This window comes from Hippopotamus amphibius, chromosome 11, assembly GCF_030028045.1.
Source record: "Hippopotamus amphibius kiboko isolate mHipAmp2 chromosome 11, mHipAmp2.hap2, whole genome shotgun sequence".
Taxonomy (NCBI): domain Eukaryota; kingdom Metazoa; phylum Chordata; class Mammalia; order Artiodactyla; family Hippopotamidae; genus Hippopotamus; species Hippopotamus amphibius.
The window spans coordinates 11,436,023-11,451,910 of record NC_080196.1 but is presented as its reverse complement, the minus strand read 5'-3'; the positions used below and the strand labels follow the sequence as shown (position 1 = coordinate 11,451,910).

At 42.0% G+C, this 15,888-nt stretch overlaps 1 protein-coding gene across 6 annotated transcripts in view; it reads right to left on the bottom strand.

Annotated features, from left to right (window-relative positions):
- The window catches only part of JARID2 (jumonji and AT-rich interaction domain containing 2), a 237,387-nt gene that overhangs the window by 136,652 nt on the left and 84,847 nt on the right, over positions 1 to 15,888 (bottom strand). Inside the window, exon 1 of one of the 6 annotated variants that reach the window (XM_057700593.1) lies at positions 14,256 to 14,354. The exons of the other annotated variants lie outside the window; for them this stretch is intronic. The gene's annotated coding sequence lies outside the window, so the exon portion shown is untranslated. Of the gene's footprint in view, positions 1 to 14,255; positions 14,355 to 15,888 lie in introns of those variants that run through there. 6 annotated transcript variants of the gene reach the window in all.

The following is a 15,888-nucleotide window of genomic DNA, read 5'->3' as shown; positions in this document are numbered from 1 at the left end:
CTGACAGTTTGTTGTTTCAACACAATCAAAAAGGACTCGAGATCTACAGCAGCATTACCTCCAAGAATCCAGCAAAAATCAGATTGCAATCTACCTTCTGTGAAGGGAATGAGGGCGAAATTAAGTCAAATTACAAATAAACACTTGACCCGGGTCTTAGAAAAAGAAATCAGAACGAGGGACAATTCAGTATCAGCAACGCCAACGTCTGACTCCACAATGGCCTCATTTGGGAATAAATTATTAACAAGTAGGTTCCCAAAGGAATTCTGCCTGATTTGGATCTTTTAATCGTTACAGCCTTTTTATGTTAATAAGAATATCCCCCCAAAACCCCCAAATGGCATATTCTAGGCTGCACTATCCAACAGAGTAGTCACCAGCCACATGTGGCTATTTACAATTAACTTAATTAAAATTAAAAATTAAGTTCCTTAAGTTGTACTGGACACATTTCAAGAACTCAACAGCCATGTGTGTCCCAAAATGGACAGCTCAGCTAAAGAATGTTTCCATCACCACTGTTCTACAGCAACACTTATAATTAACTGGACGGGGTTTCAACAGACTGTGTTCCTTGCTAATGCATTTCATTACGTCCCTGAGACTCCTCAAAATGTGTATCTTTATGTGTTACTCAGCTTGGCAGGAAAATTCTGCAATATAAGAATACCTTACACGAGAAAATCAGAGTCTAAAGTAGGTAAGAACAGATATCCGTCCATACAACTCTCAGGAAAGTGGTTCCAATTTACTCTGCTACATCTCGCCTTTCAGATTTGCAGGGAATATACATGAAACTCAGAGGATGAAGTGTAAGTCTTCAGTCTAACAAGGAAGCCCTGAAGACGCACACTGCTTTACCATGCCTTCAAATTATTTTCTAAGGAATTCCCCTACAAAATAAATCCTCTAGGATTAAGACCAGACAAAAACCAGCACCCCACCAGCCAGTGCCCCAGCATGAACATGGCAACCCAGCCTCCTCAGATTCATTACTGTCCCGCTTCCTGACGGGCCAGTCAAGGTTATGGGGCTAGGAGCCATGGCAAAGGGTTAGGGTAATTTTTACACTTCTGCTTCTCCCCCAGGCCCTGAGACACTGCTGGGTAACTTTATGAGCTCTGTCAATACCTGACTGACTCGCTGGCTTTTTTGGCTGAGCAAGGGCCTCCATCCCGGAAATAAGCCTAAGTGTGCATACATGCCCAGGGGCCTGGTTGTCTGGTCATGCTACAAAACCGTTCAAGTGTTGGGGGGCCATTTTATGAAAATTTTCAAGTTATAGTAAAGTACACAAATAACTTTGTCCTTGAGTTTACCACAAATTAAATGTGACATCACGTTTGTCCTTTCCCCTTTTTTCTCATATCCTCCAGCAGTATCCAGAGTTAAGGACCACCCTGGGACTGGTTTGCACCCTGTCATTACAGCAATGGGTCTCCAGAGATAACTTTAATGCCTGTCACCTCTCCAAACAGCGCTTCCCACTAACAGAAAATGCAGATCACTCACCGTGTGGCAGGCCACATGCTACTTGTTTCTCGTGCATTCTGTCCTCTACATTTTATAACTAGCCGGTGAAGCCGTATCACACAAACATTTCCAAATGATGCACACGAGGCTAAGACAGACGACATCCTGACTAGCTTGTGTGACTCCCGAGGACCCACCATGTGTCTTTTTCATCTTCTTGTTCCCAACACATAGGGATGAGGCTAGTATACAGCAGGTATTCAAAAATACTTCAACAGTGAACACACATTAACAGCAGTAAGAAAGACCTGGATTCCAGTTCCGGAATTCTCTGTTTCCTTATGTACAAACAAATGACCAAGGGAGTGGCTCCCAACCTGAGCATTTGTGAGAAGCAACTCCGGAGCTGAACAAACCACACATACGCATCTCCCAGGTGATGCTGATGCAGGGAACACACTTTGAGAACCACAAGTGTACGCAGCCTTGCAAGGGACCTGACTCCCACCTCACCTTTGCATGAAAACTCTTCTCACTGCCAAGAAACACATTATAATTGTGAATCTAATGCAATTTATTGGTAACCTGACTCTCCTCTGGTTTGCCTATTTCCTCTCTCCCACTACCTTCAGCTCTGATTCCTCTGCCCTTCCCAATCTCTGATTATGATCTAAATAATAATTACAATGCATTACTTTCTAAAACCATCAACCCAAGAGGCTCCTTCTCCTACTCAAAAGCCTTATATTGTTCTTCAATGGCTACTACAGGGGAAATTTCCAGATTTCTTAGCACGGCCTACAAAATCATCATCAACCCAACTTAGCATGGAAGTTTTAAGTCCTTCCCCTTCTAGAGATCCCAACACCACCCCCAACAGACAAGGGGTGAGCATCTCAAGTAGTGGCAACAGCTCTCTTCTTTGTATTCCCATCTCAAAAACAGATACCAGGAAACAGGAGTATTGGTGTTTACTAACTAAATATTGAATTATTATTGAAGTCATGATCAACAGTAAATAAAGAACAAACTTTCTAAATACACAAAGATAAAAGTCCAACCTCAAATCTCCTTCACATCAATACTTTAGTACCAAGAAATGCATAAGCAGTCACTTAGGCTCAACTTACCAACTATGTCTGTTTCAGTATTTTCCCACAGCTCTCGGGTTTTATAACGCATAGGATGCATGATCTACGTGACCAGGACCCTTAGTACAAGTTATCAATTTTATTCAAACTGAGATATTTCCTACCAGTTAACCCAACTCCTAGTCCAAAGACAAGGTTTAACCATATCACTATTTCACAATGGTCTACGAATATCACAATTATTTTTTCCACCTAACAAAACCAGAAACTTTCACTGGCTCCTCCATCCAAGCCAGTTCTAGCATTGTTTCTTTCATGCAAAATGAGATTTCCTGCAGTCTTTTTAGCTCCATAAAATAGCCTGATAGACCAGTGAATGATTCAATGAAAAGTTTTGGGCTTGCCTATAGACTGACAAAGCTCCTCCAAAGTCATGAGGGCTGACCCCTCCCGCCAAGAGGTGCCATGGCATATGTGCAGTCTCATTTTCAAGCAAAGCTGTCAGGGAAAGCAAATAATATGGCCTTCTAGAAGCAAAGCCATGTCCTTCCTATGTTGACATTTCACGGTGATACGTGAAAGAAAACTCAAGTTGTGAGCACAAAGGATGTTAACTAGAAGTTGACTATTTACACTTCAGGTAATGTCTGTGAAAGAACAAAGCAGAAGTGGGGAGATGACAATTTTACTCGAAATGGGAAACCACGGGAGAGTTCTGAGCAAAGAAGTAACAGAATTTGTTCTACATTTTTAAAAGCTTGCACAGGCTGCTGGGCTGAGAATAAACCAGGTGGGGAGGGGTTGGGGGTGGTGAAGGAAGGGTGTGACAACTGCCTACACAACAAATGAGAACCAAGGAGGCAGCAAGAGGCTGTGAGGACTGGTTACATTCTGGAAACACTTAGAAGGCAGAGTCAACTGGGTGCTGATGCAGAACCTGTGAGAACAGAGGAGTAAAAGATTAACCCCCAAATTTTTCATCTTGGGACATTTCCTTTCCTTTCTGGAGGAAAAAAAGGGTACTTCTGAATAGAGCACATTGAAGCAGAGAGAAAGGAGAGAGGGACCAAGAGTTTAGTTTTTAGATACGCTAAGTCGGAGCTATCCATACAGACCCTGGAGGAGAGGTCAAAGTTCAGGCCACGTGTCGAAGCTGGAGATCTGAACATAGCTTGGTGGTTAAACATCAAACCTAGACTCCAATTTTAGGTACTTTATCAAAGGGCAGAAAACCATAGTTCACCTCTTCATTGACAGTTAGGGGGTGAAGTCAGGTAAAGGCTGGCAAGTCGTTTTATGGCTAAAAGGGTTTTCAGAAACTTAGGAAAAATGATGCTTTCAAATAAAGAGTGAATGAAAGCAGCGGAGTGAACACGGAAGGAAGAAAAGGAATGTTTCACATATTCCAGAGGCATTCTAGAAATATCTACATTGGATGTAGCCTTAAGTTCAACAATACAGCAGAGGAGACCTCAGAAATCCACTGCTCAGCACGAGCCATACCATAGCCAATGGCCGCTGCTGGTAAGGAAGTTCTATGTGGCCAGGTGAAGTCACACATCACTCACACACACATTCAGACACCCCTTCTTATATTTAGCTTCACATGCAAATGAGGAAAGTGATGACATCCACCCCAGGCAGACAGAGGCAGGCCTGAGGCCCGCTCTCCCAGGGAACCAAAAGCTGCTCCCAGGACACCCCGTACAGCAGCAGAGACTATGCAGACAAGTTTTCAAGTGGTCACAAATCAGAAAGACCTGCCCAGGGGTGGGACGAACTACAACCTGTTTTCTCCCAAGTGAAGCGTGAAAGGACCCAAAGCAGCTGCTTCCGCACGTCAGCCACTGGCTGGGCCCGGCCTCTAAGACTTGCGCAAAGGAACAGAAAATAATTCCCCCTAACTGGTCAACTCTGTTTTCTATCATACCCACCCATGAGTCACACCCCACTGTCATATCCATGCTGTGCTTTCTTTTCAAATTTCTGTTTTCTCTCCTGAAAATGCTGGGGCGGGGGGTGTCTAGAAACCCACATTCCCATTCCTAACCAGTCCTCCACCTCCACTGCTGGTGATTTGTGTTCCAGTCTGAGCAGCACAGGAGTTTGGCCGCCCTGGAAATCCCCTGGGGAGCTTTACAGAGGACAGACCTCACTGTCATTCTCTGATTCAATGGTCCAGGGTGGGGCCTGTGCCCTGAGACTTTGGTAAACTCAGATCTCAGCCATGGCACCCGTCCACTGACACTCCCACCTTTGATGGCATCACGGTCTCAGCACATTAACTTCATTCATATCCTAATAGCTCCCTAACAGGAAGCCTGGCGCACATTAGGAGCTTAATAAACAACTGTCGGAGGGAGGAAACCAGGTAACTATTTAAATACAACACAGAAAATGTTTTAATACACTTTCATTTTACTGACATTAACCCTTTAAAATTGAGAATTCCGTATTCTCTAAACTCAAGAAAAAGTTCCGGCTGATTCTAAAGCTTTCCTTTCTCTGAAACACAAAATGAGCCCATACTACCTTCAAGGAACTTAACCACACTGAGTAAACTACCCAAAGCTTCCCTACCGGCAGCTGAATGAGGAAAACCAAGACTGCATGTCTGAGTCACAGCCAAGTTCTGAATTGCCAATAATACATACAAAAATAATATTTCAGTAACAGTATCGGAGACCCAGGTTATGGTTGCTTGTTGATTTAATTATATCAAGAGGGAGAGACTGGAAAGGCAGATCATCTTTGACCCAACATCCCATCAGTGGGAACTAAGAACTAAATTAAGGGGGAAAAAACCTTCAGATGTTCATTTTCTCCTTAACCCAAAACTCAAGCCGCTGCAAGATAACCCCAGCTTCGAAGTCATCTGTAGGACACAAACAAAGCTTTCATTCCTCTTCTTGTGCCATCAGAACAAGGACTGTCAGGCTCTCCTCTGTTAGATCTCCTGCCCACATTAACATATAATTTGATTTTTGTGTCAGATAAGTGGGCCTCTAGAACACATCAAGAGAGACCAAGCTGCCTGTCTGCTGCCTTCTTGCTCCTAACATTCTCCAGTTATACAGCAGCTCTCAAAAACACCTGTCTACCCCACGCAAAAGAGAATCAGATCTTGTCCTTCCAACACGATAGTAACAGACCAATTCTATCCTTAAAGCTGATGATGAAATGCTTGAAAGGAAAAAGAGAAGATAAGAAAAAGGAAAAAGAGAAGACAGGAAAAAGGAAGGGGCAGAGGAAAAGAGGTTATCCTATACAAAACAATTCTCTTTTTTTATGGCCAGTTGGGTTTGATAAACTTCTCAAACCATTTTACAAAAGCTCTGACCTCAAAGAAAACACTTTCCAATTTTAACATACATGCCCACACAAAGAAACCCAGCAGGCACTCCCCAAGGGCCAAAATAAAATGCTCTCTAGTAAGTACCATAAATAGAAAAGGAGATGGGCTTCCTGAGTCAGAGTGCAGAGTACGAGAAAAACCACCAGCAACAAAAACATCATAAACAGAATTACACAGCCAACAATAAACTGGGAGGAAAGTGGAACTGCTTCTCAGTTAGATGCAACGAACACATCTGGGAGATGCTCAAATAAGGGAAGGGGACACGTCCACAAGCCAGCCAAGGCTACAAGGGTGTAACGTGCCAACACCTTAAATACAAAGAGAATCTGGTGACAATTCTTTCTGTAGTACAAACTGAAAAGTTTCCAGAAAATCCAACAAAATATAACTCAAGAAAATACTTGAAAATGGATTTACTTCTCATTACTCTCACTTATTCTTTCCTGTACATTTGGCATTAAATTTCTCAATCAATTCCAATGCCTTGGAACTTTTTGCAAGTCACTAAACAAAATTAGAGATTCTCCCTTAAAAACAGCTTGAGAGCCTGAGTGCCTCTCAAACAAACATAGAAGGCATTTGTCCATCAGTCCAACCACACTACTCCCATTGTGATTAGGATGTGATCAGTTTGCAATGATGATTTAAGTTCCCTGGCATGCACTGTTTAAATCATATCCATAATGAACCTGTGATGAAAGATTAGAAGCACAGAAAATACATAATAATGAATGAAGAGCATAAAAATAAGTCCATGCACCTGCCTTACGATCCTCACCAGTCTGTATATTGTATGCATCTAATCAAGAACTGTTCTATTATGAAAAATGATATCTTTAGTACTGCAAAACCCCATGTCATCTATATGTATGGTTGCACTCTTTGAGCTTAACCACACCCTAGGCAACCTTCTAAGAGATGTTGGTTAAATAATGCACTGATGGGGAAACAGATGGCTTGTCTGGGGTAGGAAAGCAAGAGGAGACAGAGGGAAGGGCCTGCCTGTCAGTGGCTCCGGCACCAGTGTCCTAGGACAATCAGCAGTCTGAAGCCTTGCCTCTCATCTTTACCTGTTCAAAGAAATCTCTGAAACATATACACTTTAAAATGGTTAAAATGATGAATTTCATATTATGTGAATTTCACCTCAACAATTTATGATGTTAAATTTGCTAATCTCAAAACAAATTCTACTTAAAATTAACTTTGAGATACTGACAATAATGAAATTATTAATACTGTATTCCCATGTGAAAGTTCTAGTAATAACATTACTGGCAAAATGGTTTGAGTTTTAAAAGGCCTATAAAATAATCCACTGATACATGAAACAAATCCATAACCACTTTTTGCCAAATAAAGAGCTTAACAATTCCCAAATACAAAACATATGATTAATACTGCAGCCTAAGCAAACCAAAATATCAACTTGCATATTTTGATGTTATCATGCTCATTGGAAACAATACACATCACTGAAATTTTAAAAATCAATAGAATGTACAGGGAGACAATTCCTTTAAAATTTATACTAAGTACTTTTTGAGACCCATCAACTTCTTATCACAAGGGAAGGATGGGTTTGCTCCCTTCTATACCCAGAACCTGGACCCAACAAACAGTAGTGACCAAATACACAGAAAGGGACAGAGCAGAGTACTGATACTCTCAACTTTCTTCCTGATTTTCAGTAATTTCTTCTTTTGCGTTCTTGCAGTGGTCTGCAATGGTTTGAACCCATGTCCCAAATAACTCTTTCGCACTTATTTTCCCCTGCAATTATCTTCCTCTGGATCTTCCCTTATCACAATATTCATTTCCCAAGTCAAATATCACCTTCTCAAAGAAGCCTTCTCTGACCATCCTACCACAAAGGCTTAATAATAACTGTTTTAACTTTCTTCAGAGAATTTATCACCCAGAAAGTTCTTATTTGATGGGAGCACGTATGATATGATTTCCTAACTAAATTACTGGCTGAATTCCACCAGTAATGTGGCTAAATCCCCAAAACTATATATGTAGCATTCAATATATTCAACACCTGATTTTCTAGGGTGGTACAGTTAATTATTTTTCATCTTAAAAAATTAATGAGGGTCAAAGAGAGAAGTTAACTCATATAAGCTAACAAATTCAAGTCCACCCCTCTATTAATGAGGACAAAGAAACGGGGATGTAACACAGTCTCCTTTCCTAATGCTGCTGCTAACAATTACCACAAACTAGTGTCTTAAAAAACAAATGTATTCTCTTACAGTTCTAGAGGTCAGAAGGTCACAATCAGTTCTGCTGGGTTAAAGTGGAGGTGTTTAGCAAGGCTAGTTTCTTCTGGAAGCTCTGAGGGGAAAATCCAATCCCTTGCCTTCTCAGGTCCCCTGGCTTGTGGCCCCTTCATCCATCCAAGCTCGAGGTTGTCTTCACATCTCCTTTTTCTCTCTCTGCCTCTGATGCTCCTCTCTCTCTTTTGTAAGGACCCTTGTGATTACACTTGGCCCACCTGGACCATCTCCCCATTGAAGACCCTTAACTTAATCACATCTGCAAAGACCCTTTCACCACATAAAGTAACAGGCTAGGACTTGAATATATTTGGGGGCCGCTATACAGCCTCCCCTATCTTAAGCTGTGTGTGAGGAGGCTGAAGGAAAATGAGTCTCAGGATTTGTTCCCATTTGTTCTTCTTTCAGTGTAGATAAACACACAATCAGTTCCTCAAGTTGTGCCCTGCTGAAGGAGGAACACCTGAGCGGGTCAGCAATAATGGGAAGAACAGCCATCTCTCTAAGTTCCTTAGAAACAGCAAAGTAACTGAGTGTTTTGACTGGAAAGACTTCTTTTCTGTACTGAAATCATAGGAGTTAGGGGAGGGGCAAAGTGGCTGAAGGGTTTTACTGTTGTTCTGATTCCCCAATAAGGAGGAACATGGGACGCATGTTAGGAACAGGACCATGTAATGTGACAGCGTCTTACCTTCTAAGCCTGCAACTGATTTGCTAGGATTTCAACTGTTAATTTACCTTATCAAATGGTATTGGATTTTGGGCTGGAATTTTATACTTTTTTATTTCAAAAAGAGCCCTTCTATTGTTTCCTAAAGACAAAGGTGTTTTGTTTTGTTCTGCAATCTCCAGACTGCTCTTTTCAAAACTAGCAATGAACTAGAAATTTAAGAACATATGAATATGTTGAAACTTTCTCAGAGGTAACGAGATGATATGAATTAACCTCAAGATTTCTACTCTAAGATATACAAATGGATAATAAACATGAGAATATTCTTGCCAGCGTTAGTCATTAGGGAATTGCATATCAAAACCACAATGAGACACCACTTCACACCCACTAGGATGGCTATAATCTAAAAAAGACAATAGTAAGTGCTGACAGGAATGTGCAGAAATTGGATCCATCACACACTGTGGTGGGAATGAAAAAAGGGCCAGTGGTTTTGAAAAACAGTCTGGCTATTCCTCAAAAAGTTCAACTGAGTTACCACAGGACCCAACAATTCCACTCCGAGGTATATAATACCCAAGACAAATAAGTGAAACTGTTATGTCCACACAAAAACTTGCACATACATGTTCCTAGCAGCATCATGCATGATGGCCAAAATGTGGGAACAACTCAAATGTCCATCAGATGACGAGTGGATAAAAGGTGTTATTTATATCATAAATGGAACTGTTCAGCAATGAAAAGAAAGTATTGTTACATCGTGATAAAGTTGCCTTGTGCAAATAAATAACCTATGCTGTGCTACACTGCATTTATTTGCAGAATCTGCCTTACTTTGCACATCTGATGGGTATTTACAAAAAAAATTTAGACTTCAAATCATGTCTACAATGGAAAAAGCCAGAGCTGCAAGCTACCCTCCTACTGCTCCACCAGCAGCAGGCACTCCATCCAATGTCTGTTCCCTACCTGACACGACCACCATCCCACTTAACAGACATTCAGACAACTTTATGTGTACAGCAGGTTAGGGGAGCGAAGTGAGAGAACTAAGAAGGGGGAGGGAAGGAAACCCCGAGATGCAGCAGTTTCCTGTCTTCCAGACACAGACCTCCCACACCACTCCGTGACCCGTGACCACGCAGAGGCAGGTGTGGGCCTGGACCATGCAGAGAGGCAGGTGTGGGCCTCCTCGAGGCTGCTTTTCCAGGAGTCTGGGTCTGAGGCGGGACAGGGACAGTGCATGTGTTACTAGGAAACAACTTGCAGACAGAGCACAATGTGACATTAATGTCGTGGAAGCGGGGGAGGGGCACCTAAAGAGAGTTCCTTGTGAACAATCAGAGAGAGCCGTAGTTGTTCAAACCTGGAGCCTCACAGTCTCGGTTAAGCACGACTGCTTAGATTTACAGCAGCCTTTAATGCTTTCTGTTACAAAGAAGTACATGTCAATAAATTAATTTGAGTGTAAGAAACAAACAGGATTTCAGGGAGGAGGAGAGCTGGGAAGATAAGCCAGCAGTAAAGACTGGGTTTATGGAAGGAAGACTCCTGCCTGTCTGTTCGGTGAGGGGCCAGCAGGCAGAGCTGAGCCCCTCTGCCACATTTGAAAGCAACCAGGGGGACTATTCATAGGAGAAAGAAAAGATAAAAAGAAAAATCAGCATAGATGTTAAATATCTCCTAGCACAGTGCTTTTCCTTTTAAAGACGCTTATCTACAGACGTATCTGCTCCTTTTTTTACCAACTCTCCAGCCAAGGCCAGACGAGTTTCTCCTGGGATGTGATCTGCAGAGGGAAGCGAGGAGCCCGCGAGGGCCTGGAAGCAGCGGCAGGAGAGTGACTCAGGCTGCCTCTCACTCTGCCAAATGAAGCCGCCGCCAATGCCAAAACATCCCATTTATAACGCCGCACAAAAGCGTGTGTACAGAGGGACCACACAGCAACTTTTCAGAAGGCTAGAATAACTTCCACGTTTAACCCATAAAGTGGTCACCCCCTTAAAAAAAAAATCAGCAAATATGAAAGTCATGGTCAACAGCACAGGCCCCTGAAATAGCTGCTTCTCAGAGGCCACAGTATAAGCAGGCTCCAGTGACACAAATGCACCTGCTTCTTACTGATCGAACGCTACACACCGGCACCAAAATCTACACGTGAGGACAGCAGAAAGACCTAGAGAGCCTAAATAATGGTCAGAAAGGCTTGTCTGGACTCCAGCGAGCAAGGCAGGGATGAAAACCCAGACCTCCCGCTTCGTTATGCCGGTGTCTTTTCCAGGACACCAGGCCGCCCTGCGCTGAGAGAAGGGCCGTCCTGTCTGTGTGACCAGCGAACAGAACAATCCCCACCACCCGTGGCAGCACAACAGCTCCACCAGCTTTCCCTCCGAGTCCCCACAGGAACCTTTCAAGTATGGGCTGAAGATGTCTCTCTTTACCTCTGAAAAGTTTTCTTCAAATTCAGTGTTAGCGTGTGGTTCTACTATTCGAACCACATGCCTACTCAGAGATTCTAACCAATGCTTGGCTCCCCGACTACATGGGAACCTCACAAGGCAAGCTCAAGTCCCCTCACTGTGAGCACACAGTTCATGTTTAGTAGCATCCTCTTCCTTCACCAAAAAGTTAAAAATCCTCCACTGTGAGGATGGAACACCACTAGGATGGAACACACTACTGTCAACTGAGTACGACACAATCCCCTAATTACGCGGCAAGGTATCAGATTTTCTGCCCTGAATTTTAAGTCCCGTTGTTTCTCCTGCCTTCAGATGCTCTGGAACAGGCAGTCCTTGTGGACCTAACAGAACTTCATCCACTGGGGGGACACCTTTCTTCTTTTAGGTGCCCTAAATTTTAGCCACAACAACTATCTGTTTTCCTAGTATCAAATTTATAGCCTGCCATTTCATTTCTGTGCCTTTGTTTATTCAAAACAACTGAACAATATGATCCAGCATTGAAATGAAGTCTTCTTGAATCTTGTTTAAATAGGAGTTAATTCAAACATGTGAAGACTCAAAAGTGCCTATAACTTGATTGAAGTTATGGTAAGGTGAACCGCCAAGACCAAATCTGCTCAACCTCAGGCTGCAGAAACTATGTCACAGATGCCACCTGGTTATTTGTTTTAAACATTTTAAAATATGAAAACCAAATACATCTCAGAATCAAAGAAAAATGATAATTACCGAGTAACACCAAAATAACCCCAACAGCTACATGGTCTCCATGTTTACAATGAAGGAATACCTGCCAGGCAGGCACTTAATTTGATGCTTATTTTGATAAAAGTCTCCAAATAGAGAGAGAGAGATTGGGCTAGAGCAGGAAGACATGCAACCTGCCTTCTTCATGTATACAGCAAACCAGCATGGTCACATCAGGTGCCTGGTCACTCACTACACAGCACAGAACAGAAAAGTGACCCTCCAGATCGGCCTCCCATCCAGCGGACCTTGCTGATGGCGATTCTGTGATCCCTTCGGTATCTGCCTCTGTGCCCAGAGTTGACCCACCTCCCCAAATTCAGGTCTTGAGTTGTCAGAAGAGACGCTGCGCATCCACAGAGTTGCATAAATAATCCAGTGACTTAAGCAACGTTAGTTCTCAGGTACAGTGGCCCCAGTTACCACCTCTGAACCCATCTCTACAAATTGTACTATCTAAAGGATGATAAAACTACAAATGGCCAGATGTGACATCTGTGACAAAAATCTAAGGTCAAGGAGAAGAAATGCCTTCATCCTAAACACACTTACGTGGCGTGTGCCTTGTCTCCAAAGCATAGCAGTCCAGGTTTATAGCTAGAAAAGATGTTGCATGCATTATGCTGAAGGCCAGAATAAGAAACTGCTGTTCCTGATCCATGAGATCTTCAACTTTCCCTCAGTCTCACTGATCACAAACAAAACTGCAGCCAGAGGAGGGGGAGTGGGGGCCTTTCTGGCACTCCCTTCTTTCTGTCTTCAGTGTTTCCTCGGGAGCTCCTGGCGAGTCAAACCCATTGATGATCTTCTGCCAAAACCGCAACTATCAAGCTGTCAATGCCAAAAACAATCCCGCATCTAAAACCGTGCTCTTTAATTTGCCCTCTACCTCCAGAATGAACAACCCTGGAAATAGAAATGGGAATTTTCCAACCTGGAAATAGTTCTGACTGAAAACTCTCTACTCATTCTCTCTGGATAACCCAGTCAGACCCACTTCATTCACACGTGCCTAATTAGGGCACATGATGTGGTTGAGGTTGTGGCTGTGGATGGAGACACTAAAATTTTATGGGCCCACAAAATTCCATTCTAAGATGGAACATTTTTACATTTTTGCTCAGTGTCTTCCATTACCCAAAGGAAGTCACCACATCTCAGAGAATAAAAGCTAAAATAGCAAGTAGATCCTTCACAACTAACCAGTACTAATCTACTAAGTCACCCACAGATGACCTCATGGGTGGGATTTTTTTTTTTTTTTTTTTTTAAAAGAAAAGTGATAAGCAGAGCAACCTAAACTGCAAGGTCAAAGGAGGAGTTCACTGTAAAAGATGGTCTAAGCATCAGAAAATCTACAAACAGTAAATGCTGGAGAGGGTGTGGAGAAAAGGGAACGCTCTTGCACTGCTGGTGGGAATGTAAATTGATAGAGACACTATGGAGAACAGTATGGAGGTTCCTTGAAAAACTAGAGTTATCATGTGACCCAGCAATCCCACTGCTGGGCATATACCCAGAGAAAACCATAATTCAAAAAGACACATGCACTCCAATGTTCATTGCAGCACTATTTACAATAGCCAGGACATGGAAGCAACCTAAATGTCCATCAACAGGTGAATGGATAGAGAAGATGTGGTACATACATACAATGGAATATTACTCAGCTGCAAAAAGCAATGAAACTGGGACATTTTTAGAGACATGGATGGACCTAGAGGCTGTCATACAGAATGAAGTGTGTCAGAAAGAGAAAAACAAATATTGCATATTAACACATATATGTGGACTATAGAAAAATGGTACAAATCAACCGCTTTGCAAGGCAGAAATAGAGACACAGATGTAGAGAACAAACATATGGACACCAAGTGGGGAAAGCAGGGAGGGCTGCGGGTGGGGGATGAATTGGGAGATTGGGATACCAAATTGTACACTCTAAATATATGCAGTTTATATAAAAAATAAAAAAATTAAAAATTAAATTAAAAAAAGAGTTGCTTAGTCGTAAATGGAGCTATTTCTTAAGATGATAAACCAGTTATTCATTTTCACTGAAAAAAAAAAAAAAAAAAAAAAAAAAAGATGGTCTAAGCAATCTCGCTGAAAATGCTTTCCATCCCTAACACACAGACTATCAATGTGAAAAAAAACCTTTCAACTGTGTCCCTGGAGTTCTTTTCATGGCCTCAGTTAAGTCTTCAATTTCCACGCCATGTGCTTCAGATGGCATCCTATGACCTGCCTCTTTCACTGAAATAAATTAAATAATTTTTGTCTGATTAATTGGCTTAATTCTCCCCAACCACCCACCCAAAGAGGCAGTAAATAGTAAACACTAAGCGTCAGCAGCTACATGGTGGGCTCTGGTGGGCTCTTCCCGCCCTGCTCCTCCTGGTACAGCTGCTTCTCATCTAGCTGTGTGCTTTTCCTGTCTGCAGAGGCTTGGTTGTGGGCTTTTTACCCTCTCATGGTTTCAATGAAGAATAAGGGATAACTTGGACTTTGACATTTTTATACTTGAGAAGAAAGCAAGAGCAATTCTCTCTGCCCTCTCAAGTATAACTAAAAAGGAAAAGAAAATTCACTAGTTAACATCTGGAACAAAATATTAAGTCAAATTAAAACTTTAAACCATTTCTCTGAGCTTATGGAAAGTCTGAACCAGTCAGTGGAAGTTTCCAAAATACATTTTAGAAAATACTGACTAGCGCCCCCCCACACACAGATCTGCTACAATGAAAACAGCACACTGAAAGAGAAAACAGCATACTGGAGACATAATTAAATTTCCTTGTCCTGTAAAATGGGTTTCAAGCCACCACCACCAACACATACAAAGTGTAAACAGAATTATATTTTTTAAAAAGACATTGGTGTAACTGGAAAATGTCTCATTCTTTGCCCCATTTTCATTCACATCCTCACAGTATACCTACACAATGAGAACTGAAACACTTCTCAAAAATGCAGCCACATAAATAATCAGGGAAGGTAAAATGGATTCCTAAGGCTTACAAGGTTAAACTACTTAGAAGAATGCTTTCTTGCTTAAAATAAAATAACCATTTCTCTCATGAGATGCAGCTCTCTTCTCCCATTCCCTCTAAATCCCGCCCCCCCCGAAATCTTGCATTAAGTCAACAAACTCAAATCCTAAGACCCAAATCCTTAAAAAGAGTAGCTACTGAACGTTTAGTTGCATAACACGTGTCCGAGTGTACGCAGATTACTTAATCTCCTAGTCACTTGGGTTACAAATACTGCTATGTGAAATCCTTCTACCTGGCTTTTTTCTGATATAAAATAGTTCAATTACATAAATTTGACCACTATATTTAAAATTTATTTGGAATTACAAACATCCCAATACTTACATCCATTGGAGCACATTCAGGTCAAGTGACATCAAGCAACGCTCACGGAGGTGGCCGAGAAGGCTTCCGTAAGCCACGACTCGACCTCCCCTCTCCCAGATAAAGGATATTCTTAGAGTTATATACACAGTTGCATCACCAAATGCAGAAAAGCAGGAAGAAAGAAGGGAAAAAGCCACACCAAAGCCAACTATTCTGCCCTACAAACCAGAAAACCATTAGCACGTTAATTGAAACCAGAATCTGGGAAAGCCAAGAAAACTTAAAAGGGGTGCAAACATTTATAACAAGAGGAGGAGACTCGTGGATTTAATTACTTCCACTGTACACGACAATTAAGAATAAATGGTGGAAAACCACAAGACAGCAGACAGTGAAGCAAAAAAGTTCGTTGATTGCCATCAGTGTTA